General features: G+C 39.1%; 1 protein-coding gene across 2 annotated transcripts in view; it reads left to right on the top strand.

Annotated features, from left to right (window-relative positions):
* MAOB (monoamine oxidase B) overlaps positions 1-22073 on the top strand; it is a 115496-nt gene that overhangs the window by 15625 nt on the left and 77798 nt on the right. The window lies entirely within an intron of this gene.

The following is a 22073-nucleotide window of genomic DNA, read 5'->3' as shown; positions in this document are numbered from 1 at the left end:
TGTCTCCATGCCCCTTCTGGATCTGGTGTTCCTCACGTGGACCACTGTAGTTCCCAGAGTCTGCTCATTTGTGTCCCATCATTCGGTCTAGCCCTTCTCCAGTCCATTCTGTTTTTCTATTATGGTAAAATATACCTAATGTACAATTTACTGTATTAACTGTTTTAGGTGTACAGTTTAGTGGCATTAAGTACATTCACATTGTTGCACAACTATCACCACCATCCATCTCCAGAATCGTTGCATCTTCTCAAACAGAAACTCTGTACGCATTAAGCAATAACTCCCCATTCCCTTCTTCCCCAGCCCCTGGCAACCATCATTCTACTTTCTGTCTCCATGCATTTGACTGCTCTCAGTTCTTATATGAGTGGAATCATACAGAATGTGTCCTTTTGTGTCCGGCTTATTTCACTTAGCATAATATCCTCAAGGTTCATCCTTCTAGTTCATTCTTACAATAAAGGAAGTACAACTTGTGAATGGGGAAAAAGCAGATTGGATATTTTTTAGTCACAAAACATATTTATTGTCAGAAGTGAAGCAAACAAAGTTGTTCAAAGACAAAGCTAAATATTTGTCGACCTTCACCTCATTCCTGCCCTCCTGAGGTGACCTGTGTTAACAGCCTGGTGTATTTCCTTTCACACGTTTCTCCTGGAAGGGCAATTTTTCTAAAATGTAAATCTCATGAGGTTTACTCTTCTGCTTCAGATCTTTCCATGGCCCTCCATTACCCCCAGGATAAAGTCTGAAATGGTGGTTATGGCCCAGAAACACTGCAGACCTGAACTTGGCCTACTTCGGATGCCTTGTTTCCCGTGGCTCTTCCTAGGGCCTGTAGCTACACTGATCCACTTTGAAGTTCTCGAATAATCTGCAACCTCTGGCCTTTGTACCTGCTTCTGTCACGTGTAGTCTTCCTAGTTCTCCTCCCTCCCACCCCTGACCTAGGTAACTTTTGATCATTCTTCCAAATATATTTTAAAATTCACTTTCAGGGGTCCTTCCTCTTGTCTGACAGACCTGTGTGAACTACCTTAGCGCCTGCAGCCAGAAAAAAAAAAAAAAAAAAAAAGCTTTTGGGCAAAGACTCAGTCACTGTAGTTCAAATAAACAATGGTTGTTCGTAGAAGTGAATGAGGAGGGAATATGGGTATAACATCGACAATACCTGCTACAACATTTTTCATGAAAACCTCTGAATCACTTGAAAAAGTAATGACAATAATCAATCTTATTGAGTTCTAAAATTTTATCTTCATAAGATTTTTAAATAATAGCTTTGTTGAGATATTATTCACATACAATTCACCCATTTCAAATGTACAATTCAGTGGATTTTCATAGAATCACAGGGTCTTATGATCATCACCCCAATGTAATTTTTGAACATTTTTGTTCCCCTAAAAGAAAACTCCACATCCCTTAGCAGTCATTCCTCATTCCCCATCACCACCGTCAGTCCCTCAGCTCCTTACAACCATTAATCTACTTTCTGTCTCTAGATGTTTGCCAATTATGAACATTTTATACAAATGGAATCAAACACTGTGTGACCTTCTGTGTCTGGCTTCTTTCATTTAGCATCATGTCTTCAAGGTTCATCCATGTTGTAGCATGTATCAATATTTCATTCCTTTTTAAGGCCAAATAATATTCTATAATATGGGTGTACCATAATTTGTTTATCTTTTAATTAGTTGATGGACATTTGGGTTGTTTCCACTTTTTGGTTATTATGAATAGTGCTGCTATGAACATTCTTGTACAAGTTTTTGTGTGGAGATATTTTTATTTCTCTTCGGTATATACCTGGGAGCGAAACTGCTAGATCATAAGGTAACTCTTTGTTTAACCTTTTGAGGATCACCCTCTTAAGATTTTAAAGTACGATCTGCAGTGATTTACTGAATGTCACATAGTGCAGGTACACCTACAAAGCCATCATTTTGTGCTGCCTCCTGGATAGAGGGTAGAGATGCCTGGATTACTGGGTTGCCTGTGTCTCTCATATGCTTTTCTGAGATGGTTGGTGCTGGGAGAGATCCTTTGGGAAAAACTCTTAGCCTGTTCAGCTTCTTTAGGTAAGATGCTGTCCTGAGGCTGACCCAGTTCTGTCTAGTTCTGACCCAGTTCCAAACATTAAGTAGAGCATCCATGTACCATGCCAAGCCATACCCTTCCCGTCCTTTAAAAGCTGACTCTGGGCCATCTTGAGTGTTGAAATCAAACCTAAACCTCCTCTATGTAGTTAATCCCAAAGCCCAAATAAGATATCATATTGGCAGGAATAAATCCACTCATCAAAGTTTATCCATCTATTGTTTGAGGTGATTGTTTCCTGGATTGTAGGTATTCCTGGAAAATAATGTGAAACAAGGTAAGCTTCCAGGAATGAAATGCAAACTAAATGGAAATTAAGACACATTCATAAATGTGTCTCACAAGACCAATGAAGCTAAAACATTTATCACTAAGAAAATGGTTATCCAAAACAATTATCCTAAACAGTAAGCATTTGGTAAGTAATATCATATATACGTATACAGATAATGTATGTATGTATTGTATATATATTTATATGTTTATAAAATAAACAAAATGCTTCACATGAAAACTCCAACTAGAGAAAATACGTATATATTTAATGTGTGCATATATGAAATGCGTTTACTTACATGAATATATTTATATATACATATATTTTGACATTATGTTTAACATGTAGTAAGTATTCTCCTTAGCCTAGAGTTACATATAGTGATGCCAAGTTCAGTCCCTTAATTGATGAACAATAATTATGTTGTATTCATCAGTTTAAAAAGCATAATATAAACAATGTTATTAAATTCCAAGATTTACACTGTAATCTAATAGAGATGTATTGGTGGTGTTAAAACAGCAATTAAAAGAAATAGCTCCCTAGCCTTGAAAAAATAATATGCATCTTTCTCTCCATCTCCCAATCTGATCATTAGCTTGTAATTGAAGTAAATTTCATAAAATACCAAGTAGTTGACTTTGGGATGGCATTTCTATCAATTTACTTGTATCCATTATTTTTCTGAAATAGAGAAGGTTAGTAGCAATATCAAGGAAGGTGGACTGTGATTTATAGAGAAGTTTGCAATTATGTGACTAAGTGCTTAATTTAGGGATCTCAAAAGTATAAATTTACAAAGAAAGTTGATCAGTTGTGAAGATAATTCAGGAAATAGTCCAGTAAATGAAATTGCTCATGTAGTATCATGACTAAATAGGGGTTTTTTGACTAATTCTGGGTGAATTATAATTATTTTTATAAGTTCATTTTAAAGACCTACCATTTAAAGACAACCACTCTTAACTTTGGGTATATATTTTTTCCAGCCTCTTAAAAATATATTCATTTATTTTGGCTATGTGTGTGTGCGCACACGTGTACCACACATTTATATTTGCTGTCATAGTATAGACACGATTTTGTATCTTTTCACCTGATTTTCTAACATAAGCATTTTCCATATTATTACAGTCTTTATGAACATAATTTAAGTAACATCAAATAAGGCATACCAAAACCTACTTAACTAATACCAGACTATTGGACGTTATGTATTATGTGTGTGTGTTGTTATTATAAATGACAGTGCACTAAAGATATTCAGAAATAATTACTTTTTCCCATATTTGGTATTCTTCCTTAGGATTGACTCATAAGGTAATAATTCCTGATTTTAAAATATGGACAGTTTAATGTTTTTGACAGATACTGCCAAATTGTTTTTCTCAAGTACTTTACCAATTACTCTTCCAGCCAGCTTTGTTTTATCACACTGTTGGGATCACTTAATAGCATCCTTTGCTTTATCAATCTTTTTCAAATTGAGAGTGAATGTGGTATTCTAACTTGGGAGGTGAAAAATGGTTATTTTTCATTTTTAATTGCTGGCAAAGTCAAATATTTTTCTTGTGTCTCTTATTCAATTATATTTTCTGGGGAGGTTATTTTTATTTCGTTTTTTTGACTTGTGGTTAGAATATGGGGTGGAATCCATTCTTCTTTCTGAATGAACCAGTATTTGTTTATGTTTATGTTTCTGAACTGGGTAGGTAACTCATAAAAGAAATGTTTTAGCCAAGCTGTTGAGTTGCATTCTCTGCATTTAAGAGCCTTTATGCCCTTCCGGTGCATGTATTCAGTGAGTGTCCCAACTACTTCCAGTGTACAGATTTCACACCCAGGTGTATGGCCAATAGCCACAGGGTGAGTCCTGATACTGCAATTAAAGTGGCCTAATCCAATAAGTAGACTTCCTTGAACATATTTTCTGTGTGGTATTAGTGTATGTAAAATTTGTGATGTAATTCTACTGCTTTCACAAGCCTTTAGTGAAACTCAGTGGATTCAAAACTCACTTTTCCCAAGATGACTCCCAAATCTCTATATTTTCAGCTGAGTTAACAAATGTGAAAATAAATAAATGTTTATTGGCTTTGAATTTGGGTCAGTTAAGAGAGACAAGGAATTGGGGAAGCATGAGATAACAGAGGGACATAGTAAGACATAGCACTAAGAATATACATGGAGAACCCCACAAAAATACAATACAGGGTAAAGGAAATAAAGACTCATAGAATCAAACACAAATCCAGAGGGACAAAGAAGCACAGAAGAACATAATATCATTGCATAATTTTCTGGGTTTAGAATTTTGTCACTAAAGACATATAAAATGTTGTAATTTTGCAACTGTGGGTGTAAGGGGTGACATTGCCATTTTGAGTTGGCAAAGGATTTACTTCTTTGTTCAGGAGGAATTTGTAAAGTAGCACGGGTTTCTCGGGTCTGGATTATACCTCCCTTCAACATGACGGAATTGGCCGTTCCTGTTACAGGAGGCTTTACCTTTCAACTTGGGTTGCTGACTCATTTGACAATTTTGGACCATGCCCAAAGCTTGAGAGTACAGAGAGTTTGTTCAAAGTACTTAAAAATAGACACACACACACACACACACACACACGTTTCAGCTGGAGCATAATGCTAAAATATATTTAAAATGTAAGAAATTTCTGTAAGTAGCTAGTACAGCATTGAATAGGTATCTTTCTTTTCAATAATCTAACAGTGCAGGCCTAGAATTTAAATACCCCAGAGGAATTAATAATTAACAAGGCCCTTAAAATAACTCTTTAAAATTTCAGGTGCTTACATGACATTCAGCAGGGGAAGCATTTTAGTTTTCTGACAAGTGCCCAAAATGGTGTTACTGATGAAAGGAGACTGTAGATTTTAGACATGAGGCAGATAAGCTATGGAGCTGACATTATGCTATTGATATTTGGGGGTCTGTTTTGAATCCTTGTCCAGGTGGAAAACTACCCTTCTGCACTGGTACTTTAAATTTTTTCCTTGACAAAATTTTGTATTAAATTTGTAGTTAAAGAAACATTTGGAACAGAAAATTTGGGACTAAAAATTTTGGAGGATACCTGTGATAAAACGGTCACCTTGACATTAAAATACGTTTTTGATACATCAGGTTTTGAGTAGGAATGCATTCTGATGGCCGCACTAGCGTTAGTTCTTTGCAAACTGAGTTGCTCTTCATCCTTCTGAGGTGAATTAATTGACTCGTCTGAATTCTTTCCTGCCAGCAACAAATATTTGTTGAGGATGGCTACATGCCAGATATTCTCCCGGGTGCTAGGGATAAAGCAGGAAATAACACACGCAAGATCTCTGCTTTCACAGAGCTTATTGTCTAGTTGGTGGAGGGGCAGTCACATAATAAATTACCAAATGGACCAACAAAATAAATACTTAGCTACCTACAAAGTACTGCTAGTGATAAGTTAATCGATGAAAAGTAAAATAGGATGCAGTAATGAAGCAGAGTCAGGAAATACCTCTTCCTTAGAGAGAACATTCAAACTGAGATCTGCGATCCTGAACATGTAACTATCAGGGAGGTGAGCATTACAGAATGTGGGAACAGTTACTGTAAATCCCCTATGGTGGGAACAACCCTTGCATTTTCAAGGAACAGAAAGAAAAACAATGTGGCTGTAGTAGAATGAGCAAGGGGTGGTAGGAAAGACAACTAAGCAAGAGTGAGGTCATATGGGGCCCTGTAAGGTAAGTTACAGGGTGGGACTCCTGTTTGCAATGGAAGTCATTAGAAGATTTGAAATACAGAAGTGTCATGAGTTGGATTTTGTTTTGAAAGATACCCTGAGATGTGTAATTTGAAATCTTAGAAAGGCAAGAATTGAAGGAGTTGCAGGCTTTTGCAGTAGTCCCAAAAAAAGACGATATTGTCTTAGACCAAGATGGTATTAGTAAGAGTGCTGAGAAATGGTTGTATTCAGGTGACACTGACTTGCTGATGTATTGACTGGAGGCCAGAGTGGTCAGGAAGAAAAAGAATCAAGGACAATTCCTGGATTTTGGCCTGAAAAACTGGGTGAATTGTGGTAACATTATTGAGATGGAAATGACTAGAGAGGAACTGATTTGGGAAAGGAAACTTAAAAGCTCTGTTTGGGACATGTTATATTTGACATGATTATTACATAGAGGAAGGCACAATTAAGTAGGCAGTTTACATATCAAGTCTGAAGTTTCAAGGCTATGGAATTGGTTGAGATCACCTGTGAATAATTGAAAAAAGAAGAGGCTCAAAAGTGGAGTCCTGGGACTCTCCAATGTTTAGAGGTTGGGAAGAGAAGAATCCAGCAAAGGTATTTAAGAAGCAGCAATGAGTTAGAGAAGAAACCCATGAAAGCCTGTGGCTCAGAAACAAGTGAAGACAGTGAGTCAAGAGGGAAGGCATGACCAAATACTGCTAAGAGAACAAGTCATTTAAGGACAAAGGTGTGCCCACCAGATTTGGCAATATGAAAATCACTGACATCTTTGACAAGAGCAGTCTCAGTGAAATAGTAGAGATGAAAGTCTGACTGGAGTGAGTTGGGGAAATAGAGATGGGGAAATAGATGCAATGTGTATAGATTATTATTTGAAGAAGTGCTATGAAGGGATTCAAAGGGAAAGGGAGGTATTTGACCACATATTTTTTGAAGCTGGAAGATACCAGAACATGCTCATGTGCTCATGGTAATGAACCAGGACAGAAGAAGAAATTGATGATGTAGGAGAGAAAATATATGATTAGAGGATCGAAGCCCTGATAGGGATGGGATCTAAAAACTGCATGGAGGATTGGCTTCCTTAAAGAAATAACACTTCATTTAAGTCATAGGAGGTAAAACTTCACATACAGGCAAAGGTGAAGGTGTGTGTATAGGTGGGTTGATTATGGAAAGATGAACAAGTTCTTTTACTTTCTCCATAAAAATGAGGCATGATCATCAGCTGAAGAGGGATGGAGGTGGGATGGTGTCATGTAGGAAGTTTAAGAAGAAAAGCTATAAAGCAGCCATTTTGTACAGTGGAAAATTAAAAACTATTGTTCAAAAATATGATTCATTTAATTGTAGGAAGGCATCTGTCAAATACGGTGGCCTTAATTTCAGAAAAGAGATGTTAAAGTATTCTTTCTGATGATGATTAAGCAAAAGATACTGCTCAGATTGCTCCAGGTTTACGATAAAAATGTTATCGACAGAAAAAAAACACCTGGATTTGTTTTTGATTTGGGGCGACTGAGCAGATAACCTAAAGTGAATGGGGAAACTAGATCTCAGCCACAGGCACCCCTGTAATAATTTGCCCAACCAGCAATAGGTATTTTGTTTTTCTCTAAATCTTTGCACTAGTGGTAATTTTTGTATGCCAGGTCTTCTTCTGATACTTGACCCTGACAACTGCATTCAGGGCATCTCACTGAGATCTATCTAGAATGATTCTTTTTTTAAGTGTAAATTATCTCAAAAGGATTGAACCTAATGAAGGTATAAGTAATTTCATCTGAGTTCCATTTGAGGCCTTGTCTTCACAAACATTGCCAGCTTGTTTTGGCTTTTGTTAAATCGTTTTATCAAACCACGAGCTGGGTTTTGGCCAGACATGGAAAGGTTTCAACCTATCTCCAATCTGTTGGTATGAAATAACAGGAAAAGCCTCTTTCCAAAAATAATCCGAGTGAAAAGTTAAAAATTATGGAGCTCCCCAAAGATTCTTGTGCATTTAGATGCAAACTCTGCCTCAGTTTGCCTTCTCCTAGCCTGCCATGGTATCCTCCTTCTTATGGGTGATCTAGTAAGGGATAAAGTATTTACTGCTGTGGAAAATCCACACTAGGGAGTCCTAACACACCCTGGGGCCTGGTTAGGGCAAATTCTCTCGAGGAGGTGACACTTAAACTGATTTTGGGGGATGAGGTGGAATTACATGAAATCTCAGCAGAACGAAGGCATGGAAACACTAAACAGCGCAGAGTGTGAGAAGAACCACAATGAGGGGAAAGGAGTTCAGTGTTGCCAGAGTATAGGATGTGGAGCAGAAGGAAAGAAGGCTAGAGAGATTGGCAGAGGGCAGGTCTTGCTAGGTATTGCAGGGTATTATGGGTAAGATGGGATACGGAACCTGAAAGACTGAAGCATGAAGCCCAGGATTTAGGTTTGAGCTCCTAGCCCAATGACTGGGCCCAAGTGATAAGGCAGAAGGAAACCTGGGAAAATGAGTAGGATTTGATCATGTATTGGTTCAGGTTTGTCAATGAGCCCTACATTGTAAATATGCTTCACATACAGGAGGGAGGAATTTCCCCAGTGGGTTGACAGAAAGCCCTGTTGGGGAATAGGAAGAGCCTCCATCTTTGGAGCCATGCAGGCAGCTGACTTGAATCTGCGAGGGCTCAGGAAAATGGTGTCTGTCTTTGCTGAAGCCACATTCCTATTAATGGAATGAGGCCTAGATGGTAGCTTAGATCAGAGGTTCTAAATTGGTAGCCCATGGACCAAATCTCTCACAAGTTGGGGCTGGCTCGCCAGTGTTTTAAAATTTGATTTTAGTGTTTTTATTCAGCTCTCCAAAGCCCTTGCTGTTGGCTATTGTTTTACACTTGCCCATCTCACACTTTACCTACTATTCTACTCAGCTCCCTGGGACTTTTGGGTTTCCAAGTCCTAACTTAGAATGAAAAATGGAGACGAAATCTTGCCAGAACCTCAATATCTCTGACTCCGAGACAAGTCCAGGCAACGTAACTTCCAGAAGCTAGCACTCAGGAGGTGGGAGGTGGAAGTTGTTTTCAGAGCAGCAAGAAATTGGGGAGGAAATTCTTTGCAGCCATATTGGCAGGGTCTTTCCTTTCTCAGGAAGGCAGAGGCCAGGGTGGGATGGACCGCAGGACTCCAGGAAAGTGCTTTGGGGATGTTAGCCTTGCTGCAAGATTTAATTTTATGTGGAGATGATCACAGAATAGGTAGTTTGTGGCCAGGAGCAGTGGCTCATGCCTGTCATCCCAGCACTTTGGGAGGTTGAGGTGGGCAGATCTTCTGAGGCCGGGAGTTTAAGACCAGCCTGACCAACATGAAGAAACCCCGTCTCTACTAAAAATACAAAATTAGCCAGGCGTGGTGGTGCATGCCGGTAATTCCAGCTACTTGGGAGGCTGAGACAGGAGAATGGCTTGAACCCGGGAGGTAGAGGTTGTGGTGAGCTGAGATTGCGCCATTGCACTCCAGCCTGGGCAACAAGAGCGAAACTCCATCTCTCTCTCTCTCTCTCTCTCTCTCTCTCTATATATATATATATATATATATATATATATATTTAAAGAATAGGTAGTTTGTGTTGAGGGGCTGGAGGAGGCTTTCTAGTCAATGGTGTTTGTGATGGGATGCTAGCGGTGTAGAAAGGCCCTGGATCCAATGCTTTTACCTTAAATGAAAAAAAAAAATCTAAATTGTAGTTAAATGGAACAAGAGAAAATAATGTGAAAGTACAGTTGACCCTTGAACAATACAGGCTTGAACTGCTCGGGTCCACTTACATGTGGATTTTCTCTGTCTCTGTCACCCTTGGGGCAGCAAGGCCAGCTCCTCCTCTTCTTCCTCCTCCTCAACCTACTCAACATGAAGACAACAATGATGAAGCCTTTTTGATGATCCACTTCCACTTAATGAATAGCAAATATATTTTCGCTTCCCTGTGATTTCCTTAGTAACATTTTCTTTTCTCTAGCTTACTTTATTGTAAGAATGCAGTATATAATACATATATCATACAAAGTATGTGTTAATGGACTGTCTATGTTATCAGTAAGACTAACGGTAGGCTAACAGTAATTGAGTTTTGGGAGAGCCAAAAGTTATACATGGATTTTTGACTGTACAGGTGGTTGGTGTCCCTAACCCTTGTGTTGTTCAAGCGTCAACTATAGATATAAGCAGAAGGTAAAATCTACTATAATTGAATTTTTAAAACACTAGGATTTCAGCAGTTTCTTTTATCAGAATTAAAATAGTTGAGGGGCCAGGTGTGGTGGCTCATGCCTGTAATCCCAGCACTTTGGGAGGCCAAGGCAGGCGGATTGCCAGAGGTCAGGAGTTCGAGATCAGCCTGGCCAACGTGGCAAAACCCTGTCTCTACTAAAAATACAAAAATTAGCCGGTCATGGTGGCGTGTCCCTTTAATCCCAGCTACTCAGGAGGCTGAGGCAGGAGAATTGCTTGAACCCAGGAGACGGAGATTGCAGTGAGCTGAGATGGTGTCACTGCACTCCGGCCTGGGAGACAGAGCAAGACTCCATCTCCAAAGAAAAAAAAAGTTGAACGCTGCTTAAAAAATCATGTAGAGTTTTGGGGGTTTTTTTGTTTTATATTTATTTTTTATTTTTGCTTTTTCAAGGGCAAATTCCTGAATGCTGGGGGGAGCTGCTGTTTCTCCATGGTGATGGAAGACATGTTTTGTCTCTTTAGATTTAGGCTGCTGCCAGAGACACCGACTGTAGACTAAAGCAGGGAGAATTAGCTCCAAAGCACTGGGACAGAGGCCATCTGCTTGTGAAAGCAGCTTCTAAGAAAACATACCTGTTCCCCTATCCCTTCCTGCTCCTTCCCACAGGTCACTTGCCTTAATGGTGTTTGCCAAGAGAGCCATACCTTTGCCTTTTCTCATTGCATTTGTTTATCTGTTTCAAATTCTGTATGCAAGGCCCATTCTAATTGAGTCAATAAAATAAAATTCTCTAGGAATCTGGTTGTTGTGTTATGACTTCCAAGAGTCCTTGTTTTTGTTCTCTAACTACAGTTATGTATTGTAATACCTTTATGTTGTCTCTCTATTTTAGCAGGAAGGGTGCCACTCAATCCCCAGTGACAGATGAAGAAGCAGTTGTAGCTTGTGCATTGCTGTTTCAATGATACCTTTAGCCCTGGATAATGCCCCTGGTTATGTATGTTGCTCACAGCTTCAGTGCACATACACACATACACACACACACACACACACACACGTATATGCTAGACACTGAGCATGAGTCTGTGCCCTCCTATGTGAGTCAAAGTCTATACACTGTTAGGATGGGACTGTACAGTTTTAATATGAGTCTTTAAGAAAAATATAGGCTTTAAGAAAAGAAGAAGAATCTGCTTGGCTTGTGATTATTGAAGCCAATGTTTTTAATGCCGGAACTGATTCTTCTACCACTTGTGACTTCTGTTTGAAAGTTGCTATTAAGGTCTTAAGGAAAGGATTTTCCCACACACATGTTTCTGAATAACCTATTCTGGTCAAGTTCACAGTCTTGACCTGCCACCATGTTTCATCCTACCTGGTCTGGGTGCCCAGAGACCTGGAGCATCTGAGCTGGCAGGATGGAACTTCTTGTGCCTGGGCGTGCCAAAACTTTTCCTTGACACTGAGAAAGACAATGAGGCTCTGAAGCCAGAAAATGTCTCGGTGAGTTGAATAGTTACATAAATGTCATTGACAATCATTGAATTTTAAAGTAGAGTTTAATGAGACTTAAACACTGTACACTTTAAAAATGCTACAGAATTTGTATGAAGCATAGGACTTGTATAATCTTGGCAATGGCTAATTTTTTGATGCGAAGTTCAGGAAGCTTTATTTCTCACTTAAGTTCTAGATTATTCACATCCCCTCATTATTATTTACTGCTCTGTGTTGAATGGAGAAAGGCCTCTCCTTTATTGTGTTGCTTACAGCTCCAAAGCTGGAACTTAGATTTCATTTTATTTTACTTTAAGTTCTGGGATGCATGTGCAGAACATGCAGGTTTGTTACATAGGTATACATATGCCATGGTGGCTTGCTGCACCTATCAACCTGTCATCTAGGTTTTAAGCCTTGCATGCATTAGGTATTTGTCCTGAAGCTCTCCCTCCCATTTCCCCCACCCCCTTACAGGCCCCGGTGTGTGATGTTTCCCTCCCTGTGTCCATGTGTTCTCATTGTTCAACTCCCACTTATGAATAAGAACATGTGGTGTTTGTTTTTCTGTTCCTGTGTTAGTTTGCTGAGAATGATGGTTTCCAGCTTCATCCACGTTCCTGCAAAGGACATTAACTCATTGTTTTTATGGCTGCACAGTATTCTATGGTGTATATGTGCCACATGTTCTTTATCCAATCTATCAGTGATGGGCATTTGGGTTAGAACTGAGATTATTAAGCTTTGTCACTATGAGGCTCACCCAACTGCTTACTTAACATCTGTTTGGGCTAATGCCCCATTTCCCAGTTCCAACAGGTCACTCGAAATAGTGCTTCTGCTAGGAACTCCCTCTCTGCTCTCTTACCCTCTCCCAACTTCTCAGCACTACTGACAACATAAGAAAAACCATTCTGGAGTGGCTACCCAGGGTTTTCATCACCATGTTATCCCCAAATAAGCCCAAATAAGTTTAATTAACAATGAAGTTAGTTAGTACAGAAGATAACATTTCCCATGTATATTAGTTGGCTAGGGCTGCTGTGACAAAATTCCACACCCTGGGTGGCTTATGACAACAGAAATGTATTGTCATATGGTTCTGGAGGCTGGAAGCCCAAGATCAAAGTGTTTGCAGAGTTGGTTCCTTCTAGGGATGTGAGGGAGAATCTGTGCCATGCCTCTCCCTTAGTGTCTGGTGGTTTGCTGGCGATCTTTAGTGCCTCTTGGCTTATAGAGGCATCACTCTATCTCTGCCTTCATCTTTGCATGGAGTTCTCCCTATGTGCATGTCTCTGTTTCCAAATTTCCTCCTTTTACAAGGACACCAGTGAGGTTGGTCTAGGGCCCACAATACTGACCTCATTTTAACTTGATTACCTCTGTAAAGACTATCTCCATATAAGGTCACATTCTGAGGTCCTAGGGGGTTGGAACTTCAACATATGAATTTTGAGGCATACTCAATTCATTTCACAACACCATGTTACCCAAATTTACTCATCTGGCCATCTTCCAGCTCCTCAGAGGTGGCAGCACACTTTCCCTTCCTCCTTGCTCTAGCTGAGGGCATTGCCCCCAGGCCTATCTTTGGTGTACCCTTTCCTGGGTGATCCTGCCAGACTGCATGGCCAGAAAAAAAACAGGGGAACTTTCCCTGTCCTTTTCCTTCTCATTTCATCGTTTTCTTTTCTTTCTTTTTTTTTTTTTTTTGAGACAGACTCTCGCTCTGTCGCCCAGGCTGGAGTGCAGTGGTGCGATCTCGGCTCATTGCAACCTCCGCCTCCCGGGTTCACGCCATTCTCCTGCCTCAGCCTCCCGAGCAGCTGGGACCACAGGCGCTTGCCACCACGCCTGGCTAATTTTTTGTATTTTTAGTAGAGATGGGGTTTCACATCGTGATCCGCCCGCCTCGGCCTCCTAAAGTGCTGGGATTACAGGCATGAGCCACCGCGCCTGGCCCATCATTTTCTACTTTTCTGTAACTTGGCTGTACCAAATGCACTTCTGACCTCCCCAGGAAGCTCCCTTTCCAAATATCTGTAGTTACCCTCTTCCTTGCCTTCATGGTGCCTCTTCTGTTAGGCTTTGTTCTTTTCTAGAGGCACATCATGTTTTGGATATCACTCTAAGGAACCCACCACCAGTTTTAGCCACATTGACCAAATTGACCAGTTGCTTTAGGTATGTTTTTGAAAAAATATAAGGAGAACTTTCCGCCCTCAAGAGAATCACTTTTGTCCCCTGTTGCCCAATAAGTTATTAAAGACTAAGAAATTATATAAATGGTATATAGTATCTTTATGGAATTATGTGATACATTAACTTGGGGCTCTGAACAAGTCCAGCGGAATAGAAAACAGTTTAACTTTTTTCCAGAATTCTCTTATTATGAAATTTTTCAAAGAATTATACAGTCAACACTCATATACCAACCAACTAGACTCCACAATTAATGTTTTTGCTATATTTGCTTTATTCCAGTATATCCAACTATTTATCCCTCTCTCCATCTATCAGTCTCTCTTGATTTTTGATGCATTTCAAAGTAAGTTACAGACATCATGACATTTCATCCCTAATTATCTTAGCACATCTATCCCTAAACAGCTTTGTTTAAATCAGCATTTCCTTATCGTATATGAACACAAAAAAACCACATATTTTTATTCACATCTATTGGTGACACCCAAATTTTAAGCTCCACAGGGCAGACTTTGGGCTAGATGCTTTGGGGTCATAAAGATACTACCTCTGTAATGAAATCTCAGTTTATGTGACATTGCCACCCTGTCTCATTTGGGTTGATCACAGACTGAAAGGGGCCTAATTTAATCACCTTATTTTATAGATGGGGAAAGTGAGTCCCAGAAAGGTGGGGGCTCTTGTCTGAGGTTATGCAGCCAGGAGGTGGCCTTTTGGGCATAAAGCTTTTTCTACTGAAGGGCAAAGTCCTGCCTTCTTCTTGACCAGGTGGTGTTTTCATTTGGTTCTGGTCCTTGCACACTGCTGACTACCTTAGTCTTTGTTTCACAGGTTCTTGTTGGGGCAGACTCACTAGGCTCCTAGAAGATGGAAGCAGGGCCAGGCTTTGGCATCACTGAATGACTCCTTTGTAATTTTATTTCTTCCAATCACTGATTACATCACACTCAGACTTCTTTTCCTTGGCACCTCCCACATGTTGTCCTCTTTTTCTAGATTTCCTAATCTGTCTTCTCCTTTCTGGTGAAAGGGGATGTTTTCCTGGAGACGTAGTCAGCATACTCTATAGCAGACTTCTAACCCTCTTCATGACATTTGTAACACCCATCACAAAATGGGATCTGGGGAGGGGGTCACCCAAAGCAGAAACGGTAGCTCTTCAGTTTTATATTCTTCCTTAAAGATGCTTGTGATTCTAAAAATTGTGTTGGTAATCCGTAGAAGGGCTACTATCATAGTAGTGAAATATTTCATCCTCAGATCCCCATCAAAGAAATGATCATGGCATTTTAGAATAACTGAGGGAGTACAATTGCTTAAGGAAATGGATACCCCATTTACCTCAATGTGATTATTACACATTGTATGCCTGTGTCAGAATATTTCATGTGCCCCATAAATACATCCACCTACTATGTACCCATAAAAATTAAAAATAAAAAAGGAAATGATCATGGCATCATATAATTATCTTCTATACTTAAAAAAAATTTTTCTTGAGAGTATGTTTATTTATTCATACACACTTCCTCTAATTCCCAGAAGGATTTGAGGCAGGTAAATTAAAAGTTTAGTTTTATTTAACAGTTTTTATAATGAATAATATAGCACACAAACCCGAGAAAGACAAAGCTGTAATTTCTGGGTTTGATTCCTTTATTCATGGGAGACTATGTTGAGATAAAGCAAAAACAAATTTTGTCTTCCACGATTACAATACATAAAAGATAGTCAACTCCTTTCAAACAACAAAGGGTAGAGACAAAAGCTTGGTTATTAAACAAGACTCATTATGATTGCTGACATTTTAGAAAATGCAATCATTTGCATATAAACTGTGATGAAGAGACAATTTTTATGGTTTTAGACATATTCTGAAAGACCTTGGAAGGCAATCTCATTCTAGTATCTCAAAGCGGCTGCATCTGGAGAAAGGTTTCTATGGCAACTTATGAAAGCTTGATGTTTTTTATCTTTTTCAAGAGCATAAATCATCCCACGGCCTGAGGCTTCAGTAAAGGTCTCCATTATTTTACAAGCTATTGCCATTTGTTTTCATGTTATATATTTTGATTGTCTTAGAGGAAAGAGAGCAAAGGTTATCATGTTTCCGAGAAGGCTTGGAGTCTATTTTCTCTTTTTTTCATTTTGTGGGACAAGACGTGAATAACATCATTCTAAACATTGCTTCTCAATGATCAAAATGATGGTACACATTGCAATATTTGGTTTATGTCATGTGTTGTTTAGATTTTCCCCAAAATTGTGACTGGTGCATTCTCAGGAAGACAAGCCAGTTTGAACTTAAGGAGGAGGATCTATTAGGCCAAAACACCTCCTAATATGTAGTTCAGTAGAGATGCCCTGGAGAATGCTGCACTGTTCCACATGCCTGCAAATATTCCTCTAATGATACAGTCCCAAGGCTTTGGACATCGGTAGACTCCAGGTGATTTTTATCAACATATTCTTTCCAAGAAAGTTAATTTAAAAATTCTGATTTTAAAACTCTGCATGTTTCAAGAATTTTGTTTTAGCAACATGGATCTCTGTATGTTATAGGAGGTAATAAGGCTGAGGCAACACCCATTAAGACAAAGAAACAGAACCAGGTTTCAGACCTAGCTCTGCCATTGCTAGGTGTATAACTGTGAGCAAACCCTTTAATCTCTTCGAACCTCCTTTTACTAATCCGAAAAATAGGAGTAACGATGCCAGATTCATGGCATTATTGTTAAGGATTGAATGCGTGTGAGTGCTGGAAACTGTGCAATGCTGTACAAATGTAAGGTGGTTATTACTGTTGGCTGGCTGTCTTTCTTTCCCTTTGAAAGAGTCAAAAGTTTATGTTACCATTTCTGGATGACCAGAGGAAATCAGTTTCAGTATGTCTTAAGTATTTTAGTTTCTTATACTGTATTTAAAATACTTATACAGACACTGATCACTACAGCCGTTTATTTATTTATTTACTCAGTAATCAAATGTCACTCCTGTAGAAGGGTATTAAATAAATTCATTCAACAAACATTTAAGTGCCAACTGTGTACTAGCATTGAGGAGACAAAGAATAGACAATTAAATTCTTATTGTTCAGGAAATAAAAGTTTTCTGAGCTTCAAGGCCATAGCATAAGCTGTTCAGGTGGTGCCCTGCCCAAGGGCATTCGGCTGATGAAGTAGAAGGGGGATGTAATGCAGTCCCCTACTCTGCCAGCCAAGCCGTTTGCATGCACCTTGTGAGCTGCATTCGCCTGAATGAAGGACATGTTTTGGAAATTTACTAGCCAGGAGTGTGTGCCTTCTTGCAATTTACACGAAGGCATGCATGAATGTGCTAGCAGTGGCCCTGATGCTTGTATGATCCGTGATGTTAAAGGGAAGATTTGCAATGTTTCACTGTGAAATATGATGAAGGCTGCTGGCGTGCTTATTATCTGGAGTCAGATTGCCTGAATTTGAATACTGGCTCTGCTACTTGCTAGCTGTGTGACCTTTGTGCACATTACTTGGCCTCTCTATGCTTCATTTTCTACATCTGCCTGCCTCATAGTTATTGGGAGGATAAATAAGTTCTTAAAACACATAGAATAGCAGCTGGCACACGGTCAATGCTCAAAATGTTAGCTGTTTTCAGTGATGGCTTTACTGTTCAGGGTCTCCTTGCTACTCTGTGTTGTAAAGTTCAACAATTAACATCTAAATTCTACCTACAAAAACCACTTTTCTTTTATGAATTTGATGTCAAATTGGTGATATTTATCTCCTTACCTCAGATCTTTTTGGTGTGTGTTTGTGTTAAATAACTAGAAAGTATTCTCTTCAGAGAAATCAGAGAATTCCAGTTATTTGATGAGAAGATGACTTGGTAGTTTTTAGAATTTTCTGATAAAACCATTGCTTTGTCAGAGTGATAGAGGTGATGAGGGATGTTTGCATATTCTTGGCTTTTATAATCCCAGCACTTTGGGAGGCCGAGGCAGGCAGATCACCTGAGGTCAGGTGTTCGAGACCAGGCTGGCCAACATGGTGAAACCCCATCTCTACAAAAAGTACAAAACTTAGCCGGCCGTAGTGGTGCTTGCGTGTAATCCCAGCTACTTGGGGAGGCTGAGGCAGGAGAATCACTTGAACTCAGGAGGCAGAGGTTGCAGTGAGCCAAGATTGCGCCACTGCACTCCAGCCTGGGTGACAGAGTGAGACTTCATCTCAACAAAACAAAACAAAACAAAAACAAACAAACAAAAATGACAACAACAACATAAAAAAAAAAAAACAGTCCCAAGGGAATGCCTATATAGTTTACCAGGATTACAATAGGGATTCTTTGAGGCATAGTGAATTTCATTGTCAATTTTGGTTAACATGATTCCCTCTCTCTCTTTTCATAACTTTAAACTGGGAAAGAGTCCTTATGTAGTATTTTCAAGACTATTAACTTTGCATTTTAATTTTTTAAAAAAGTTTTGTTGCATATCAAATTTTGATATGAAGAGTGTGAAACAGATTGACAAAGCCAAGCATGAGGCAGGTGGTGATTTTGATTTTACCCCTCCCTTTGTATTCTGGCTCCTCTAACTGCCCTTAAGACACTGTAAAGAGGGCACTTCTGTGTTACTGCCACTGTGTATTTCCCAGTCTCCCACAGCATCTAACTTGGGCCATTTTCTTGGCAAAAAACTAAAAGTGCAGAATGCTAATCATGTTGTACATCACTGATTTCTAAGTATTTAAAAAAATTTGGGTGTCTACTCGTAATTGAGATTGTCATCACTTTTACGAAACCTTTTCCAAGTAAACTTCTCAGAAGAGAGATGCAATATTTTTATAATTTCATAACATCAAATATTAGTCTACCATTATTTGTGTGTGCTGTGCTATGGTTATTCATCCAAGGGCCTGTCATGGGGACATCGGGACTGCTTCTGAAAGTGCCAAATTACCATTTGGTTGTGAGATTATAATTGATACTGCATGTTAAATTCAAGTGTCATTATTAGCTTTTTAAAAAGATGAAGTGATGATAAGCTTGCTCCTAAATTGTTTGCAAAGGTTAAATATCTAAGAGAAAAGCTGGTATTTAAGATTCTTATATTTAGTCAGATAGTAGAATGTTTTAAGACACTTTATATCAATCAGTGTATATGTAGAGTTACTGTGTTTTTAATTTTTTGTTTTTTGTCCAAGGGTAGTGGCTAAGAGTTCAGGTTTTGGGTTGAACTCTGACTCTGCCACTTACTAATTGCGTAACCTACAGTTAAGTCACTGAATGTCTCTAAGCTGCCATTTTTTCTTTTTAAAATGAGGATAATAATATTCCTCAGCATTGTGGTAAGGATCAGTTGAGCTTTTTGTGTAAAGCGCTTCACCCAGACCAAAGTGCTTCATGCGTTATGATGGTGGCTGTTATTACTCTGGGCATTTTATTTTATTTTATTTTTTTAAGACAGAGTCTCACTCTGTCACCCAGGCTGGAGTGCAGTGGCATGGTCTTGGCTCACTGCAACCTCCGCCTCCCAGATTCAAGTAATTCTCCCTGCCTCAGCCTACCGAGTAGTTGGGATTACAGGTGCCCGCCACCACACCCGGGTAATTTTCGTATTTTTAGTAGAGATGGGGTTTCCCCATGTTAGCCAGGCTGGTCTTGAACTCCTGACCTCAGGTGATCTGCCTGCCTCGGCTTCCCAAAGTGCTGGGATTACAGGCGTAAGCCACCGTGCCTGGCCGGTATTTTCATTTTTAACAAACAAATTGTTAATTGCATTATATCAGGAGATTATTGCATAAGTGTTTAAACAGTGGCGATTACATTGTCTAATGTTTTTAAGGCAAATGTATTTCTGCTACTGTATGATTTTTTTTTGCAATAGTATTGCACTCGAAAATTTTCATACTTCCCAGAGGATATACCATCTCTCATATTTTTGTTTCTATGGCAAAATGTATTAAAAGTTCCAAACAACCAACATAGAAAAGAACTCTTGGGAAATAACTGTCTTTAGGTGAGGGATGCTCTGTAGAGTTCATTGTTTGCTTAGTCCTTGAGCAGTCAAACTATTAGTCCTTTTATCAGTCATCACTGAGGGAGGTTTTTGAGCTACCTCTTCTAGATAATCTTAATCACCTCTTGACCAGACTCCAACTCAGTTTCCTATGTACCCTAAAATTCCCTCCTTCTAAATTGCAGTGACTTCCCTAAGCCACTGATATTTGGACCAATTTTTTTTTCAGATCAATTTCTGTCAATTGATTTCCAACAAGCCTCTTGACTACCCCCTATGAACATTAGTGAGCTAAATTGTAAGTTACTTCCAGCAACATATTTTTGTGTTGCCCTTTTTAAACATATTTTTGTAATTTTCTGTTTATAATTGTTTAAGGTACATGAGCATAGAGAACTCCGTTCAATGATTTGATAAGTCTTTTGTTTGTTTTAATAACTGTTTATATTTAACATCAGATATTATTGGGTAAATGCATTTACTAAAAGACGGTACCTTTTGTGGAATATAAAATGCTAGTGTATACAAGTAACGATGTATTTCCTTCTGAACCCTTTTGTTTAAGCCTCAGCATGCTCAAGCGGTTTATCTAAATTCAATGATAACAGCTGTTACTATGGCTGCATGTTATTTCATTTGTTGAATTGATGCTTGGTAAGAAAAATGTCATTGAATTGTTTGCAATTTTGAATTTAAATAGAAGTGGTTTTTTTTTTCCTTATGGAGGTAAAATTAGGAAACTGGGGTTATAAATCCTGTGCCCTGTATTCCTAAATCAGGGTTGTGCAATGCTTGTGTGCACTGCATGGGGTTCATGGACTTTGGAACTGTTATCCCATCAGCAACTGGAAGCATTGGCTCTGCCTCCGGTGACAGGAATGGGAAGATGGATTAACTCAAATAATGAAATGTCAAATCAGCCTCTCTAAAAAATGGGAATTCCTCCTTTAAGATCACTGATAGACGGTGACTAAAGCCTTGGCTTTTCATTATGGTTTTAATGTGGGCTCATATTTTATGTTATATGGATTCTTATAAACCACAACATATAAGTGTGTCTTAAAAACAAGCTGATCCAAAAAAGTGAGAAATATCTTTTGAAGTGTAATTTCTCTTTGTAGCAAAAATTGGAAGATGCAATCAATGAAGAGGATGGCCATGGGGGTCCGGGGAAGACAGTGTTGTATAATGGCTGTGAATACAGATGCTGCAGTTAAACTGGCTTTGTCACCTACTCCTTATGCGACCTTGGACATCTCTTTGGGCTTCGATTTTATCGGCCATAAAATGGGAATGTCAACAGTACTTATCTCATGGGGTCATAGAAGTTCATTGAATTAATTTATTAAAACACTTAGAACCCAGTATAATAAGAGTATTAGCTATTTTATAGGAATCTTTTTAATTTTGCAGTAGTGGTGTCTAAAAGTCACAGAACTATTATTTTTGAAAGACAAGATAGAAGCGGTTTTATTTACGTTGTAAGGCATGAGAGCATCTTGGCATGGCCTTAATATTTGGTCTCATAAAGCAAATGAGGAAGGTAATTGGAACTGAGCACATTCAGCCCACTATCATGGGAAGAGCACCAGGTTTCTGTTCTCTGAGAAAGCTTGCTAAATTCTGTAAGAGTGCTTTTAAAAAAAAATACAGTATTTTAAGAGCTTTGAGGTCAAAAACTACATCCAGGATGGATTAGTACCCCAAACTTTATACATGTACTCCACACTATGCTTTGTCCTTTGTCAAAACGTATTGAACTCTGCATTAATGGATGTATCAGTCAGGGTTCTCCAGAAAGACAGAACCAGTAGGATACATAGAAGAATACATTTACTGGGGGAATTGGCTCCCACCATCACACAGATAGAGGAGCCCCATGATAGGCTGACTGTGAGCTGGAGCATCAGAGAAGCTGGTTTAGTCTGGAAGCCTCAGAACCAGGGAAGCTAATGGTGCAGCTCCCAGTCCGAGGCCAAAAGCCCGAGAGCCCACTGGAGGTCACTGGTGCAAGTC

Source organism: Pan troglodytes, chromosome X, assembly GCF_028858775.2.
Source record: "Pan troglodytes isolate AG18354 chromosome X, NHGRI_mPanTro3-v2.0_pri, whole genome shotgun sequence".
In the NCBI taxonomy this organism is placed as follows: domain Eukaryota; kingdom Metazoa; phylum Chordata; class Mammalia; order Primates; family Hominidae; genus Pan; species Pan troglodytes.
Note: the sequence above shows the minus strand (reverse complement) of the source record. Positions and strands in the feature narration are given on the sequence as shown.